The sequence below is a fragment of the Fukomys damarensis genome, unplaced genomic scaffold (genome assembly GCF_012274545.1).
Source record: "Fukomys damarensis isolate Sample0158 unplaced genomic scaffold, DMR_v1.0_HiC HiC_scaffold_24, whole genome shotgun sequence".
NCBI classification, from domain to species: domain Eukaryota; kingdom Metazoa; phylum Chordata; class Mammalia; order Rodentia; family Bathyergidae; genus Fukomys; species Fukomys damarensis.
Genome location: NW_022900936.1, coordinates 58,493,468 through 58,511,299, shown reverse-complemented (window position 1 = coordinate 58,511,299; position 17,832 = coordinate 58,493,468). Strand labels below are relative to the sequence as shown.

Sequence of the window (17,832 nt, the reverse complement as noted above, 5' to 3'; positions counted from 1 at the left end):
TACTACTCATTAACTAGGCAGCTTAATCTGCCCTCTCCGCCCCCTCCACCTGACCCAGACTCCAAACTTCTCTTCTGTGTGACTCATGATAAGAAGAACTCACTTTTAGAGAGTGTTCGTGAAAGTGCCACCATGTGTCTAAACCAGTATGAAACATTGCCAACAGTGTCTTCCTACCCTCACCAAGGGTGACAGATGCAGAGACCTCAGGCTTCACCCAGAACGGAAGTAAGTAATTTTTACTATGAAAAGAAATTCAAATACTTTATGGCAGAAGCTGCCTATGGCTCTCAGAAAATAGCAGTCTTACTCTAGTACCCTGTTATATACAAATAGGCAGGCCACCCTTCAGTTTCACTCTCCAGTAAGTAACTCATGCAGAATGACATATGACTGAAAAGTATCTAAGCCATTTAACTTCCCAACGTCAATAAAAATTGTAATTTAAAAAATACTTGCTGATCATTGCTACTAATAATCACTTGATCTTAGCCAAAAGGTCAAGAAGCATATTGCTACTAATAATTTGGTAGGTTAGAATTTTAACTAAGGACTGCCAGAGGTTTCTATTTATGAATTTTTACTATTATCCTATTTCACGTTGTATAATACAATCTACACTTCTTTCAAGGTAAATATAAGCAACTATTCTCATTTATAAAATAGTGTTCAATTAAATCTTTTGCTTATGCTACTTTTTATCCAAGACAGTAGTAAAGTACTTCACAGATGACAGTTCACTAAACTGTGTTTTCTCTTCTGCTAAATTTAAAAGCCATTTGTTCCTGCAGTTTTAAGGAAGAAAGCTTAGCTCTTTTTCTCTCACTTACTATAACTCCTCGGTTCGGCATCAAGAGACTAAATTTCTAGTCCTAACCTCACTACAGATTCACTATTAGGGAACCTATTAAGCCCCAACTTCAGCTAACATCTCATCTGAAGAACTCAAAGCCCCTTAATATCTAGTTATTATATATTCACCTGAGGAAACCTGCTCTGTGCCATTACATGTTGAGGCAGTAAAAGAGTTTTTCTTTTCTTCTTTTTATTGAGTTTATTGGTACAGTCTAGGTATACAGTACAGTTACATTCATTATTGGGATCTTGTACCTTTACATGACAGGTCTTGGTTCTCATTTTTTCCCCTTGTCCCTGCCCTCCCTTCACCCCCTCCTTCCCTCCCCATTTACAAACACTTTATTTCCATTTTTTCATTTTCTCCTATTTTTTTTCTTTCCCTTGCTACCTTTCTTCTACCCTTCCCACTTTCCCTATACCTTTAGCCCTTTTCTTCCTATTTCACATTAACCAGCATGTTTTGATTACCTGCTGTATGTAAACTGCTGTTAAGGACCAGGGATGCCTTCACTCTTTGTTTATTACTCAAACAGCTTATTTCATTGTAGTCGTGGTTGACATGAAATGGTAAAATATCTAACATGTCAGAAACACTAATGCTAGTTAATGCCTGGAAGAAGTCACTGGCATATTCCAAATCCTCCTTTGATCTTGTTGTATACATTCTCCTTGGTAGAGCCCCCATCTGCTTATGAAGAGCCCTTTTGTTTTTTAAACTCTAGAGACCCATTTAACTGTGGATGACAGGGCAGAGAAAGCCTCCACATTTTTCAGTTCATAGTTTAGTCCTCTGAAAATGCCTTCTTGTTACTGAGCAGAATGTAAGTTGTGCCATCTCAAAACCAGCTGCTACCATATCCTTTTGATATGAGTCACTACCCTTCACTGTGGCCTAGCTGATGTCTGAGAAGTATTGTCAGTGTGCAAAATGCTTTACTCCAGAATGTTTTATTTATGGCAAACCAAGTCTGAGAATCTTAGGAACACAAGTCTCTTTGTGGGTGGGTGTTGTTTATCAATTTTATTTATTCTTTCAAAAAACCAACTCTTCGATTCATTTATTTTTGGTTTATTTCTTAGTTTCCATTGCATTGATTTCTGTTCTTATCTTTAAATTTCCTCTCTTGTTTGAGCTTTGGGTTTTTCTTGCTCTTGTTTTACTAGGAGTCTAAGATTCATCATTAGGTTGTTTATTTGATCTCGCTCTGTTTTCCTAGTGTGGGCATTCAGTGCTATAAATTATACTTTTTCATACCAGAGAAACTATTCGGTATTTATACATGTGTAACTTATTTATTTCACTTAGGAGTATATCCTCAAAATGTATCCATTTTCCTATGAATGAATCTAATTTCTCATTCTTTGTGGCTGAGTAGTATTCCATTTTATAGAAAAACCATATCTTCTTTATCCAGTCTCCAACTGATGGGCAGTTGGGCTGTTTCCATGTTTTAGCTATTACAAACTGTACTGCCATAAACATAGGTGTGCATATGTCACTGTGATATGATTCTTTTAATTCTTTTGGAAAGATACCCAGCAGAGGGATGGCTGGGTCAAATGGAACCTCTAGTCCCAGCTCTTTGAGGTATCTCCATATTGATTTCCATAGTGGTTGCACCAGTCTGCACTCCAACCAACAATGGAGAAGGGTTCCTTTCTCCCACAACCCTGCCAACATTTGTTATTGTTTGATTTCTTGATAGCAGCCATTCGTTGTGGGGTGAGGTGGAATCTCAGTGTTGTTTTCATCTGCATCTCTCAAATGACCAGTGATGTGGAACATTTTTTCATATATTTACTTGGTTTTTACTTCTTTGTCTGAGAAATGTCTGTTCATTTCAGATGCCCATTTTTTAATTGGATCTTTATATTTGTGGGGGCTGAATGTTTTGAGTACATCTGGATTTTTGTGTCTTCCAATCTGTTCCACTGATCCTCAGATCTGTTTCTTTGCCAGTACCATGCTGTTTTTATCACAGTGGCTTAGTAGTATAGTTTCAAACCATGTCTCTGTTGCCTAGGATGGCTTTTGCTATTCCAGGTCTCTTATGGTTCCAAATGAATTTTTGGATTCTTTTTTCTAGTTCTGTGAAATATAGTGTTGGAATTTCAATTGGCATTGCAGTGAATCTGTATAGCAGTTTTGGTAGTATGGCCATTTTCACTATGTTGATTCTTCCTACCCAGGAGCAGGGGATATCTTTCCATTTTCTTATATCCTCTTCGATCTCTAGTAAAAGAGTTTTTCAGGGAAAATGGAATTCCTTGTCAGGGAGTTTCCTGTTGTACAAATAGCTACCAACCCGTCGTGACTTACACTATGTAAGGTGTGTCCAGACTGACTGAAAGAGAGGTTGAAATACGAGCAGAAGGCATCAGCAGGCCAAACACATACTGCAGATATTTGCTACACACAGTGTACCAGACACAGTAGTAAGCAATCGATCCTCCGATGAGACTGCTTCTGACTTCCTTGTGTAGGAAGATAGCCTCTCCTTTTCATCAAGTTACCATGATTTAATGATCACAAATAGTAATTTTATCATTAGACAGAGGCATTTTTCTAGTGGTGCATTTCATGGATCCTTTGATGTTCTAAAATTATTTCATCCTTCTGCCTACCTGGTGTGAATAATTTAGACTCTTATTTTTACCTGAGAGTGGAGCTGCACTTGTTTTCCTAGGTCTACCCTTTATCCAAAGCCTTAGACACACAGGCTACCATTTGTGGGCAAGAGGATGATGATGGTGGGTAGTGTTTCTTCCCAACACAGTGATGGTGGCTTCCACCTGGGCCTTTAACATCCTAAACTTACCCCCATAGAAATCAAGTTTTCATCTCTCTGGCCAGAGTGTCTGGAGTTCTGTCCATTGTAACCAGTGACAGGATTATGGGTAGTGTCCTACTGCACAAAAGAACTACACAAGATGTTTATACTTCAGTGATTATAAGTCACTGTCTATGCCCTAGTGGACTTACACGCACAATGACACTGAAAACAGGCATTAAAGTACAGTGTAACCATTTATCTAAGTGCTAAATGAGTAGCACTTAGATATGCACCAAGTCAGTCTTCTCGGGGAAAAGTTTCATTAGAAATACATTACCACATATGGACCCTGAAGGAGAAGAAAGGCTTAGATGAGAAAAAGGTAATAAAGGTATTCTGTCATGGCCTCAGATGTGCAAGTGTGCTTAGTCTTGCTGACACCCTATGAATTCACTGGTTTAGACCAAATGGAGCATTGATGGAAAGAAATCTGAAAGGGCTCATTTGATAGAAATACAGCAAATTTGTATGCCCAGGCTAAGGAATTTGGAACTAGAGGACATCCCATTAAAGCATCTTTTCTCTAAATGTATCTTGAAGTTATTAAATATTCCATTGAAAGGAGATAAAAGGGAATCTGCAATCAAGTAAGCTTGTACAAAGAGTCTTTGGCAACTTTAATATCTTTATGTGCATTGTAAACTTTTAAGAGGGATACATAGTATGTTTCCTAAATTTACTTGACCAAGGTACTTTTTTCAAGGTATAGCTTGAAGTTCTAGTATTCTATAAAATTCACTTTGAGATACATCACCTGAAATGATTTTGAAGGGCAGGAATTGCATACAGGACCAACAAAACAAAACAAAAACTATGTTGTGATGATTAATGTAGTACAATTGGGAATGGTTTTGCCATCAACTGCAGAGATGACATCACTGGTGAAACCAAAGGGAAGAAACAGATCAAAAGTAGAGAAGATAACCTCCAAGAAAAAGAAAAGGATAAGATAATAGATCTTGGGAAAACAAAATAATGAAAATGCAGAGAAACTAAACAAGGAAATGAGATCCTATACGCATACCACAGTGCGTGGCACAGATTATCTTATTAAGTAGAAGGCAAGCCTGTCATCTGGAAAAGAAAATAGAAAATGGAAGTTGATAAAAGTAGAACATACTAAAAAATTACCATGGGCTTGCATTTGGAAACGGTGGGCAGAAATGACAGTCCAGATAGCATGTGTCCGGGGTTTTGTACTGAGAGTAGGGGAGAATGCTGAATGGTAATCTGGATTCGAGGTTCAAGATATTAAAGAGGAAGACCTGCCCTTAGGGAAGTGGGGAGAATATCTGAAGGATAACTGAGGACAGTAATAGATGGCCAATCATGGGGTAAAGTCAGACTGGTAAAGCTAGTAGGGACCTACTAAGGGACCAGGTAAAAAGAGCAGGCTCCTGAGGCATAAGGAAAGGTGAATTTAGAAGCTAAGATTGGAACACTTGAGATCAAAGATGAGGCCTCAAAAAAAATGAGAAAAAGGGCTAAGCAGTAGCTAAAGAAAATTGGTGATGGAGATCTGCTGGGGTTTTTAATCTCAAATTATCAATCAGTGTATATAGGAAAAACGTGAATCAAGTGTAAGTTTGAGAAAGTACAAAAGAATCTCAAGAAGGATTAGAGGGTCTTGATGGAGAATCTAGAATAGGCCTATGGTGAGGCCCTTAAATGAAGAGGAATGAAATGAAGGCAGGAGATCAGTGGTTTGTGACTGAAAGTGAGGTACAGGTTAAGCCTTAGATCAGTGGTTAAAACTTGGCTTTAAACTTGCTTTGCTGCCCCATGACTTCATGATCTATGGCAAATAACTACCTTTTCTAGATAGTTTCAGCTTCCTTATCTATACAGTTTCTCATTATGGTTTTTAAAAATAGTAATCCTATGAAATAAAGTAACAAATGAAAAGAGAAATGCTTACCATGTAGTGAATATTTAGTTGATGGTAGTCAGAATTGCCATACAGCTGATGGGAACAACAAAAGGGAAGCAAAATTCATTTTTGAGTGTGTTATGTAGGGCAGTGTCATTGTGGTGTCTCTTGATACATGTTTTTCCACTTGGTCACAAACTGTAATAGTTCAGAAACATACTCAGTGCGAGAAGCAAAGTATAGAAAAGTCTGATAACACCAGGTAACATGCTGTGCTATAAATCATGCTTATGTTAGAATCTTCGTTACAGAGTTTAAAGTGACCGAATAAATAGGAGCTGTGGCAGGCTTTCGAGAAAGGAAGAGTTCAGTGTAAAATTATTTAGTCCCACCACCAGGTGTTTGTTAAACCAGAAAATCATCATGGCATTATATATTACCTGATCCCAAAGATTTCTTACTTAAAATAAGAATCAACTGTACCTGAAATGCGAAGGCTCTTGGGATGTGCAATTCTTACTAGCAAGAGTTGGTGAATTGTCAAAAGAAGAATCAAGAGGTCTCTGTGGAGAAAATTAACATAGATTTATTGTGACAAACAGTAGGTCTGTGATTTCACTTTCTGTTGGCAGGGACATCCCTTGGGGTCTTCAAGCCAGTAAAGGTATTTCTTCTGGACATGGGTATTAACTAGTGGTTAATTAAGGAACTAAAATGCAAAAAGTAAAACAGCATAGGAAAGCTGAAAACAGGGTTCCTGATTAGTTTGTCTGGCCATGATGCTTTTGGTGCCTTGTTCATTAAATAGTTTTTTCAGTAGTTTCCAGCAATGTGGAATTAATGATATAGACCTGGGAATTTATTTCAGATAATTAGTCAAAAAGTTAAAAGTCAAATAGATTTCTGCAACAGGTTTAATGGTTTAACAGGTTGACGAGCTACTTAATTCCCACATTTTTCTTCTCAGGAGAATAACAGAATTGTAAGGGACCTAAAGATTATAAAATCCACCTCCTGTATATAGAGGTGGAAAGGCTGAGCCATGTTGAGATAAGTGACCCATTTAAGGTCACTTAGCTAGTCTGATTTTACTTTCTCTTTTCTTAGCCTTACTCCGTCTAACTCTTCCTTTTTTGTCTAACGTCATTATCTCTCACAGTCATCTCTCTGCTGATTTTTTCTTGCATTTACCCTTGTTTTAGGAAATCTCCTGTGACTCAAATTATAAGACAGTGGGTCTTTGCCAATTAGTAACCCCTCACCACTAACTTACAACTACATTTGGAACAAAGAAATGAGGGAAGTGGAACAATTGTAAATTTACTATGACCTTTGAGACAGCTTTGTCTACACCTGGGAATTGCTATTAGACAATTAAAGTTAGCAAAGCTTATTGAATTTTTCAGTGGAAAGGTATTATTTGAATTGTTACCAGATAATTATTGTTAAAAATAATAATAATGTAAAAAATAGAAACTTTGCATCTTTGAGACATCATCATTTTGAATTTCCAAAGGTTAGGGGATCCCACAGGGATCTAGAAACAATTTTTTTCCACAATATGCTCAATGCCAGAATCTCACTGAATCCTGACTAATACCTGATAACCTAACAGAATGGCCCAGATTCAGAAGTCAGTCATACCATTGAGCTGTTAGCCAAGTTACTAGGCTTGAACTCCTTCAAAAACAAACCTCAGTAGGAAGGACATCGCAGACATTAGGCTAGTAGTCCCTAGACCATTTCCATCAGCACTGTCTGAGGGCCTGTTAGAAATGCAGTCTCAGACACCACCGCAGAAATGTGACTCCGAAATGCTCATGGATCCCCTCACTCGTTATAGTTGAACACTGACATAAGACTTTCTTGTCTTCAGTTAGAAAGGAGCTAGGAAGGAACTGCTGTCTTCTAATTGATAGTTTCTACAGTAGTTCTTTTACTGAGGTCTCTGCTCCCACATCTGTCCAGAGGCTCAGAATTATGGAAAAGAATATAAGCATCTTCTTTGTGCTGAGATCACAGAGAGAAATAGCGATGTGACAATGCTGCAGTGGTACAGTTGTGTAGTGAAACGTGCACAGGTTTAGAGCCTCAGAAATGTGAATTTGAATTCTGGCTACTGCAGTATCCTCTGGCTTTCTAATCTTGGGCTGGTTACAGGGCCTCACTGAGTCTCACTTTTCCCCATCTGTGCAGTGGGTTTGCTAAGGCATACAGCATAGCTATGATGGTTACATGAATCTGTTTTTGGAAGCCAGATGGCAAGTTCCTTCAGGTTGTGAGAGGCAGAAACGACGGTGGGTCACTTCTCTTCAGCCCATTGTACTGTTGCTGCAATGTATTTACCTGGAAAAATGCCTGCTGCAGTCCCTGATATAATTTAAACATCCACTAAGTAGTAGCTATTATTGTTACTGTTATCTTTCCTTTGAGCTTTAATTTTTTTTTTTTAATCTTGAAAGCACTGTCTAATTTTAGAATGATCATGGTGTGATTTCAGAGGAATGGGAAAGGCCATTCTGAAATAAGGCAAGATAATGACAACAAACTTGGGGGCAGTCACCATTATATTTCTATAGCAAAATTAGTAAAACAAGAAAAAAATAAGTGAAAATTGAAGCAAATCTAAAGCAAGACTACTGGGCAAATCTAGGTAGAAAAAGAAGCATTAGTGTGGCATACTAGTAAGATTGCTAATAGTCTATATTTCTATAAGGTAACAATTTAGCCGTAGATTTACTGTAGCCTGTTCTTACCAAGAACTTTTCCAACATGTGAGAAATTTCTTTATTCTGATGTTGAGCTTATGTTTATCACTCCAGTGGTAACTTCAATATTTCCATAATTATTTCTGCCGATAATGTTAGAAAAATTTGCTTCCTTGGTTTCTAAATCCATCCTCATTTTTCAGATGTTATTTGACTATAAAAAATATCTGTCAATTCAGTTCGATGAAGCAAATAAATAAAACAAGTTTCTTATTTTTTTGGAACACAGTATATCCTGTAGGCTATACACCCCAATCTATTTCTCTCTCTCTCTCTCTCTCTCTCTCTCTCTCTCTCTCTGTCTCTCTCTCTGTATGTTCCCTGTTGATGGTATGATGGGCCTATTTCTGCTAAGCAAGACCTAACAGATACTCAGGGATTTATGACCTTTTATGTTAGCTATCCTTGCTCAGCAACTAAAAGGATATGACCTTGAAAAAGTCACTTCTCTTAATCTCTTTATCTGAAAAATGAGAACATTGGAGCAGATAATGTTTGAGGTTTTTTCCGTTGATTTTCAGTTTCCTAGATTATTTTTCTCTTTTTGAATTCAGTATAGCAGACAGCAGCTGAGCACAAGCTTGGGTGCAAGGCACTGCATAACACAGGGTACCATAGAGGTAGAAAAAGAGATTATCCCTGTCCCATCATAAAGGGGCATGGACAACACTTCTATAACAAAAGACAGCTTAACAAGGAAAAAGCATAAGAAATTTATTTGATCATATCTTATGTGACACAAGAACCTTCAGATTGAAGATCCAGAGTGAACTGTCCCATTTTTATGCTTAAATTTGAAGAAGCATGGACCACGGTGTAGAAACGTGATTGGATAAAAGGAGTGTGCACTAATAGATTGAGTGCAGAAACCCAGCAAGGCCTGACGGTTCAGATTCTTGTTGGCTGTCTCTGTACAGCATTCCTCCCTCCCGGCTATGGGCAGGACCCCTTCTGAATTGGTGGTCTTGTGATCTACTGTCAGACAAGGTAGGTTGGGGAATTTCTTTATGGCTAGCTCTTACTCAGACAGGCAGATTACAGTAATATTTTTGAGCTTCACTGCTTGCTTTTGGGAAAGGGAGTTCTACTTTCCATGACAAATTCTAGCTTTTGTGGCTTATCTCAGGGAAAGAAAGAGGAAGAGAAGATGGGAGGGCAGACTGGGGTCAAAAATTGTGCTCCTGAAGCTGCTTCTGAGAACTTCACTTTGGGGTACTGATTGCTTTCTATGCTCGAACAGTGTATGGAGTAAAAATTGTCTCTGCCTTCAAGTAGTGTACAGAGAAGAAAGACAAATTACACAAATACTTATTAAAGCTGACATAAAAATACAAAGGAAATAGTGCAAATAAGTGCTTCAGGATTCAAGAAGGATACTTTCCGGGGCTGGGGATATAGCTCAGTGACACAGTGCCTGCCTGGCAAGCGTGAGGTCCAGAGTTTGATCCCTGGTACCAAAGAAAAGAAAAGAAAAACCAAGGGGACACATCCTTGGTGAAATGCTTCCAAATTGAGGTAGCTTTTAGATGGTCATCAAGAAGCTACATGTATGGAATACTACTCAGCCATAAAGAAATTAGAGTCATTCTTAGGAAAATGGATGCATATTGAGGATATACTCCTAAGTGAAATAAATAAGTCACAGTGTAAATACCAAATAGTTTCTCCGGTGTAAAAAAACTATAATTGTACAAAAGATCTTAATGATATAATTGACGATGTGAAATAGGAAGAAAAGGGCTAAAGGTTTAGGGGAAGTGGGAAGGGTAGGGGAAAGGAAATAAGGGAAAAGGAAAAAAATATGAGAAAATGAAAAAATTGAAATAAAGTATTTGGAAGGGAGGAGGGGGTGAAGGGAGGGCAGGGACAAGGGGGAAAAATGAGAACCAAGACCTATCATGTAAAGGTACAAGGTCCCAATGATGAATGTAACTGTACTGTATACCTAAAATGTACCAATAAACTCAATGAGGAGAAAAAAAACTAAGTGTAAATAAGCTGTAATTGATAGTGTATCTTTTTAAAGGAAAGTTCAAATCTGGAAAGAGAGGTATCTATTTAGGAAGACTGATTTAGAGAGTCAAAGGCAATTTAAGCCATAGAGCTCTGAGACCAACTGATGAAGTTCAAAGACATTATTTTGACTAATCCTATGTATCAGTAAATACAAAAATATGAGGTTTGCTTCACATATATTAAAATTTAATTGGTAAAATAAGTTCTTATTAAAAGTTTTTTAAAGAAAACTAGAAAAAAATATTCAGATGGTTGACTATGCTATTCTTATATCTTATGTTTTTTGATGGGCCAATATGGTAATGGGAAATAATATAACTTTAGCTAAAAAAGATGTTTGAGAAACAATAAGCATGTTTAAATAAAAATTTGAAAAAGTAAAAAAAAAAAAAAAAAGAAGCTACATGTACACTGGAACGTGGGAGACAATACTGTACCCACTGTGGGAAAGAGCAGGCTCTTGCTGGAGTGTAGAAAGGACTACAGAGATAAGAAAGGAAGATTCAACTCAGGCATGGGGCCAATGCTCATAATCTCAGTACCCTGGGAAGCTGAGGCAGAAGGACCACAAGTCTGATTCCAATCTGGGCAATTTAGAGAGACAGTGTCTCAAAATAAAATAATAAATGAACAGCTGGGGATGTAGCTCAGTGTGAAGGTCCTGGGTTCAATCCCTAGTACAGCAGAAAAAAAAGGGGGGGAATATTAAATTGGGACTACATTATAGCAACATTGAATGTCAATCTGAGAAGTCTGAATTAAATCCAATGAGCAAAGAGGATTTTGACCAAAGAAAGAATGTGTTTAGAGTATTACTTTAGAAAATTAATATGTCAGTGGGAAGATAATTTAAAGGTAAAAAGAAGCTAGAAGTGAAAGCAATTTGGAGGCCTTTCATAGAAGTCGTGGCCATAGGTGGCAAAGGGATAAGTATGTGTTGAGTATGGAAAACAAATATTTATTCAAAAAACACAGCTAGGGTAAAAAAAATTTTTGTTGGCAGCTGTTTGGTTATAGAAAGCAAATTAATTAGCTGAAAGGATTACAAATGACTCCTCAGTTGTAGTCCCAAGAAACTGGATGTAGATGGTTTCAGTGGCAGGACACAGGAAGTTTGGAGAAAGAACAGACTTTGAGGGAAATCAATTCCGTTTTAATTTTTCTCACTTAGAAGAGCCTGTATTTCATAGAGAAATAAACTTCCCAAAGTTAAAGACCCTGAATTATTCATCTTTTCCAGGTGCGTAATAAATGCTGTGTGAACACTGAGTGAACAAATGAATGAATGTATCAGTAGTCAGCTGTTATTTAGACTGTGGTCTGGAACTGTGCAGACAAGCAAGTGCTAAAGATAGCAATGTGGGTACTCTGTGGAGAAGTGCTTATTGAGACCATGGAGAGCATGAAGAGGAGAATCTCATAAGGAAAAGGGAAAGTAAAGGCAAGCCAGGGAAGGAGGCAAACTGAGAGGTAGGAGTAGTCAGGTTAAGGCCATGTCCCCTTGCCAAGGAAGGGCACTTTCAGGAACAAAGCAATCTTTGGAGCTCACTGTGGACAAAAGGGCAGGGCCTAGGAAACCCAGTTTGAGCCTCTGGGACAGTTAATAGTTCTGTAGCCCCTCAGGCTGGACTCCTCAGGGCTAGGAGACATGAAAAAGCAGAGTTTAGCAACCAAGAGCAGAGTAAAAGTGGAGAGAAGGCAAGAGCTCTGAATGGGCCAGGTCAGTGAGTATGCTTACTTAGACTAGGTAAGAAGTGAGCATTAGACAGGGAGAGACTGAGAGAAATTTTTAAAAATACCAGAAATGTGAGATAGATAGATGATTGATAGGTACAGAGAAATAGAAACAGGAATACTATCCATCCTTTAAAAAGAAGGAAATGCCATTTTCCACAAGGGGATCAAGCCTGGATAACATTATAGTAATTAAGTAAGCTGGGCACAGAGAGGGAAATACGGCATTATCTCACTTCAAAATAGAACCCAGACGGGGATTTAGCTCAGCGGTACTTGCAAGGACCCAATTCAATCTCCGGTACCAAAAAACAAAAAAAAGAACCCAAAAGAGTTGGACTTAACAAAAGCAGAGAATAAAACGGTTACCAGAGACGGGGGAGATTTTGGTCAAAGAATTAAAAATTTCACTTAGACAGGAAAAATAAGTTTAGAGTCTATTGTACATCCACATCCCTTAGCCCATCTCCATCGAAATAAATCATTACTATTACCATCACCGCTACTAAAACAACTTTATTTTTGTTTGTTTGTTGTCTGTGCCAGATGCAGCCGCTCTCTGTTCCCTGCCCCAATGAACATCTGCACTAGGCCCAAGCCTTGGAGTGATTTACCTGAAGAGTGACACCATTTATTTGGAAACTACTGTGAGTATGTTATGCCTCCGTGAAAGGGTCCTTAGTTTACTTTGTTTAATTAGAAAAAAGACACACACACACACACACACACACACACACACACACACACACACACACACACACAGTTGTAAAAGCAGGCAAAAATTTACATGGATTCATCTTTTGGATGCAGCCTTGCCTGATGTGCGTGTTGGGCCAGGCCTGAGCACACCTTGCAGTGGAGTTCTTGGTCGTTTGCATGGCTTCCTTCCCAATATGTTTGCATCTCGTCATCCCTCTGTACCACCCTTGAATCTCATGGGAATTTATCATTTCGTATCAGTATGGTCAAATCATTAAGCCAGCTTTGCTTGCCTGTATCTACTTGCCTCAACTGTACTCCCATGCTGTGGCCTCATTGATATTACAGGGAGCCAAGGCCTGTGGCTGGGGCTGCCACAACCCTAAGCCATCATGCCAGCTCAGCTTTGTCCTCTGGATGCATAGCTCTATGTAGCTGCTTTGGTTTCCTCTGTGTCAGGATATTTACATGGAAGAACTTGCAAAGAAAGATGCAGAAATAAATTGGGGAAGGAGATGACAAGCTACTACATGAAGTAATGATGAAAGATTGATATCAAGGATTCATTAATCATTGCTGAAACTAACAGATGAATATATGCTTTTTTCACTACAAAAGGCCAAATATTTGAATTCTTTAGAAACTATGCATGAAAAATAGCTTAATTATACTTTTTTAGATGAAAACTCATTGTAGTTGTTCTAGTTACAAGTTTTCCCATATGGTATGAGGCAGGTAATGGGATGGTGTTTTACAGACATCTCTGTTACTGGAAAACACTAAACCTGGAAGGCTAACATTCCTCTTAGATGTTAGGTAGGACTTTCACATGCATATTTTCTATATTGGGCTGGAGATTGAGCTCACTGGTGCTGCTGCCTGCCTCGCAAGTACAGTGACCTGAGTTCGATCCCCGGCCCGAAACAAACAAACAAATACATATTTTCTATATCTTTAGCTGTTCTGTCATCAGTCAAACCCAGAAGAAGGAAGTCAGAGTTTTATTTTAATGTTTGACCCTTTTTCCCTCTAATGCTTTCGGTTTCCTGGATAATAATTGATGGTATCTGATGTGTAGGTGATAGGCAGGCCTGCTCAGCCTGGTCAAGGATGAAACCTTCAGAGTACTGAGGTATAAACAGGTCGAAATAACTTGGGGCTAAAGACTTGAGAGAAGATCGAAAATATATTTTCTTCCACATGCACAGAAGGAACTTACTTAAATGATACCATCATTCATTCTTAAGTTCAAGTGTAAGAAGTCTCATAGAAATTTTCACATCTCACTAGTTTTCTGAGCATTTACTGAAAAAAGAGCACAGCCAACATACTAGATTGCAGACCGGTTTCAAGATTTCTGTGTCCACTGGGAGGGAAATAGTCCTGCCCACCTGTGCTTCAGAGAGCCCAGATCAAGATCCAGGAATCAGGATCTGATGTGTGTGGGAAATTTCAGGGAAGCCCACAAAGGACCATCTGCTTCCACCCTAAGGAGAATTTCACTGTACAGAGTGCCAGTGTATTTTCACTTCTCATGGGCCTAGAGAATGGACAAATTGGATTATAGTAACCCTTGCAATGTCTTCTGTGCAGAAACTTGGCTTCATTACATGTAAAGTGAAATAATAATAAAACTTAGAGACTTGCTAGTCACGAAAATCAATTAGGTACAAAGACCATAAAAATACAAACTATTTGCAAAGGGTGTCTCTTTCTGGGTGGTTTATAATTCTGTGGGCCTTGTCCCAAGTCTTAGGAGTAGGGGTAGGAGCAAGTGATAAAGTTTAACACATGGATTGCACAACCATGCTCAGTCACCCTGCCTTCTTACTGAGATTGTTGTGATAATTAAATGAAATAATATATGTTTTGTTTCTGCACAGCAGAAATAAGTGTCTATTCACTCAAGTAAAATTCACTATGTTTTATGTGCTATTCTAGGCACTAGGGATATGGTATCAAGTGAAACAAACAAAAATTCTCACTCTCGAGTTTGTATTTTAGTTTTCTAAATGGAAGACAGAGAAAATAGGTACATAGAAGCCAGAAGAGAACTGATTTTCTTTTATTTTGCTCTTTCCTTCCATTAACTAATAATTGAGAGTAAAGGGATAAAAAAATAAAGAAGGGAAAACAGATATGTGGATGAGTATTGCCAACCCATCCAAACCAAACCCCAGAACCGTTCTCTGCCCTCGTATGTGACCAGGAAGACCTCTCTGTATGACACTAGCCAGGCTCTCTTGTTCTCTGGCTTCCCTTTAAATTTGGCCAAAAGGAAACATTAGCAAGATAGATGTGAGTGGGAGGAAAAAGAGGGCAGGCTATGTATTAGTCCTGTATCCTTTCCCAACTTCAATTCTGACTGAGTTTAGAAACTCCCTCCTTCCCTCTGGCCCTCCAGTTTCATGGTTTAAAACTAAGGTTAACAGCTCTCCACTGTTGCCGGTACTGGTGCTTTTCTGTCCCTGGGAGGTCCTTTACCTTTGCCCCTTCTATATCTCAGTACACAGACTTCATTAAACTGTCTCCATTTAAAACTTTTGCACGTGCCACCTACCAGGATCTTGCCAGGATCCTGACTGATGCAGTGAGGGAGAAATACACTAAAAACATTGTAAGTCAGCTCTGCCAGGAAGGCGGGAAAAATCTGAAAAAAGTAAAATGATCACAAAAATGTTTTAATTTGATATAAGAATGTTGGGCCAAGCAGTGAAAGAATCAAATTGTAAGAAGACATTATAAGCAAGAGTGCCATAAGGATAATTTCAATGTTTAGACTAGTGTTTGGGCTTGATGGCCTTCCATCAGCCCGGTGCAGCTTGTTTGACCTTAAATTTCAAGGAGCTCTAACAATAGCTATAGCAGCAACAAACATGTACATAGAAAGGTGTGAGGGGGCAGGGGATACCACAGATGAAAGTGTTGAAGAAGAGATTGCTCATCCTAACAGCCTTTCTGCATTGCTACATTAACAATCCATTTGCTCACGGCCCAAATCTAGATATTAAAAAGATTGCTAAGATAGAGGAAATGTCTTATTATATAGCTAATATGATGGAAACCACAGAACTAATTCTAGGAAAGGAGGTACCATTATTGAGTACTTACTCTGCACCAGTAGAGGTGAAGGAAAGTATGGTGCGGTATTAAATTTAAAGAAAACTATTACAGTAAAAAGAGACTGCCCCTAATTTCCTTCAAACACCCCGCCCTCTTCACATCAAACATACTTATCCTCTCATTCTTTCCACTTAGAAGCAGTTGTGGAAATTCTCTTTCGTGTTTTTATAAGCTGTGATAAAAAATATGGTGAACATGGAAAGCCAGGGTTATAAAACCTTTACAGTGTGTCCTTCTCCACCTTATTCACTGGATCTAGCACTGTGGTACTATTGTTTCTTCTCCAAATTCAAAATGCCCATGAAAGATAAATGTTTTGAATCAATTCAGGACATGAGGGCAGCCATAAGAGCAGAACTAAAGATCCTTAGGAAAGAGAACTTCCAGAACTGCTTCAGCAGGTAGCAAGAATAGTGAGGTAAATATGTTCCAAGCCAGGAGAGAGTATTTTGAAAGGATTAATGATAGTGTGTCTTTTACTGTGATATTTTAAAAATTTAAGCATTCGCTGCATCTTTTAATCATACCCCTAGTTCATTTCATTTTCCTCACGACAGCTCTAGAAAGTAGGCATTGTTGTTCCCATTTTACATATGAGACAAATGAGGTTCACAGTGCAGAGTTATCTGCCTAGGGCACACAATTATTAGGTAGCCGAGCGTGGCCCTGGCACCTCGCCCTCCCTTGCCTGTGTGATTAGTCATAGTCTCTCCCCTTCCCTTACCTAGACACTCTCCTGTTTCCTTGCACTGTTTTGTTACTAGCCCTAAAAGACTGGAGAATCATCAGCGATCTAAATTATCCTGATCCAGTGACTGAGTTATTTATCAAAAGGAGGTTCTGACTAATTCTTTCCTATCTAACCAGGCTGAGAAGTGGAAGGCATGTTAATGTGCAGGAGAGTGTGGGAGCCCAGTGAAGGGAGAAAATTGGAAGAGGGAGATAGAGGAGAGCACTCTCCTCTCAACAGACCCGGGAGACTGATAAGAGCTCACACAGATAAAATATTTATTTTTCCATATGTTACAGAAAGCACTGCCATCACTGTGTGTGTACAATATGTGCAAAGGAGTGCGAAATATATACATCAAATGCCACGGATCTGGTTAATTTCCATGCGTTTAACATGCTTAATACCTACCATCACATCCATATGTTTTAATGCACATTTCTTTCCACATACAATATGGTCTTGTAAAGAAAGAGCCAACATGCTTTACAGCGTTGCTCACTGCTATGTTTCAGCCCAAAACTTGATGCCAGGGCCAGCACAAGGAGAGTTAAAAACCAAAAGGTTCTGCTGGCTAACTTAGCTGCCAGTCATCTTAAAACACTTTCACAGTTCTTGAAGCAGCTTTTATTCTCATACTAGAAATGTTTGCAGTGGGAAATGAAAATGTATTTGTTCTCTTTGGACAATCGGAAGATGTTCAGTCAGGATGTCAGAACTGACTGTTGAAGGCGGGTGCCTGTAGCCACATTTTTCTTTCTTTCTTTTTTTTTTTTTTTTTTTTTTTTTTTTTTTGAATGTAGAGCTCACCAGTGAGGCAGGAGGAAGTACACAATGATTGGTCTGTTTCTCTGTGGAAGTGTTCAGGGCACACCCAGATTAGCTTTGCATATATTTATGAAACATCTGCCCTTTTCTTATTCTTAAGTCCTTCCTCCTCACCAGCCCACTGCTTTCCCCTTTTCCCTGGTTTCTTTCTTTGTTGTTGTTGGATTGTAACTTTTTCATTGGAGCTTTCATTTTCCGGTTGAGAGGCGACTTCATCAGAGTGTATCATTTTAACAGAGTAAGAAAGGAGAGGGAGAGAGAGTTTGTGCAAAGAAGGGGGAAGGGAGAAAAAGAGGGAAGGAGGGGGCGGGAGAGAGAGAGAGAGAGAGAGAGAGAGAGAGAGAGAGAGAGAGAGAGAGAGAGAGAGAGAGA

The 17,832-nt window shown here is 38.7% G+C and overlaps 1 protein-coding gene across 13 annotated transcripts in view; it reads left to right on the top strand.

The window, feature by feature from the left end:
- The window catches only part of Zbtb20 (zinc finger and BTB domain containing 20), a 357,321-nt gene that overhangs the window by 284,939 nt on the left and 54,550 nt on the right, over nt 1-17,832 (top strand). For 11 of the 13 annotated variants that reach the window (XM_033755905.1, XM_033755904.1, XM_033755907.1 and 8 more), the window contains one exon: nt 12,627-12,727. The gene's annotated coding sequence lies outside the window, so the exon portion shown is untranslated. Of the gene's footprint in view, nt 1-82; nt 229-9,302; nt 9,318-12,626; nt 12,728-17,832 lie in introns of those variants that run through there. The other 2 variants (XM_010630066.3, XM_010630073.3) reach the window with 2 other exon arrangements.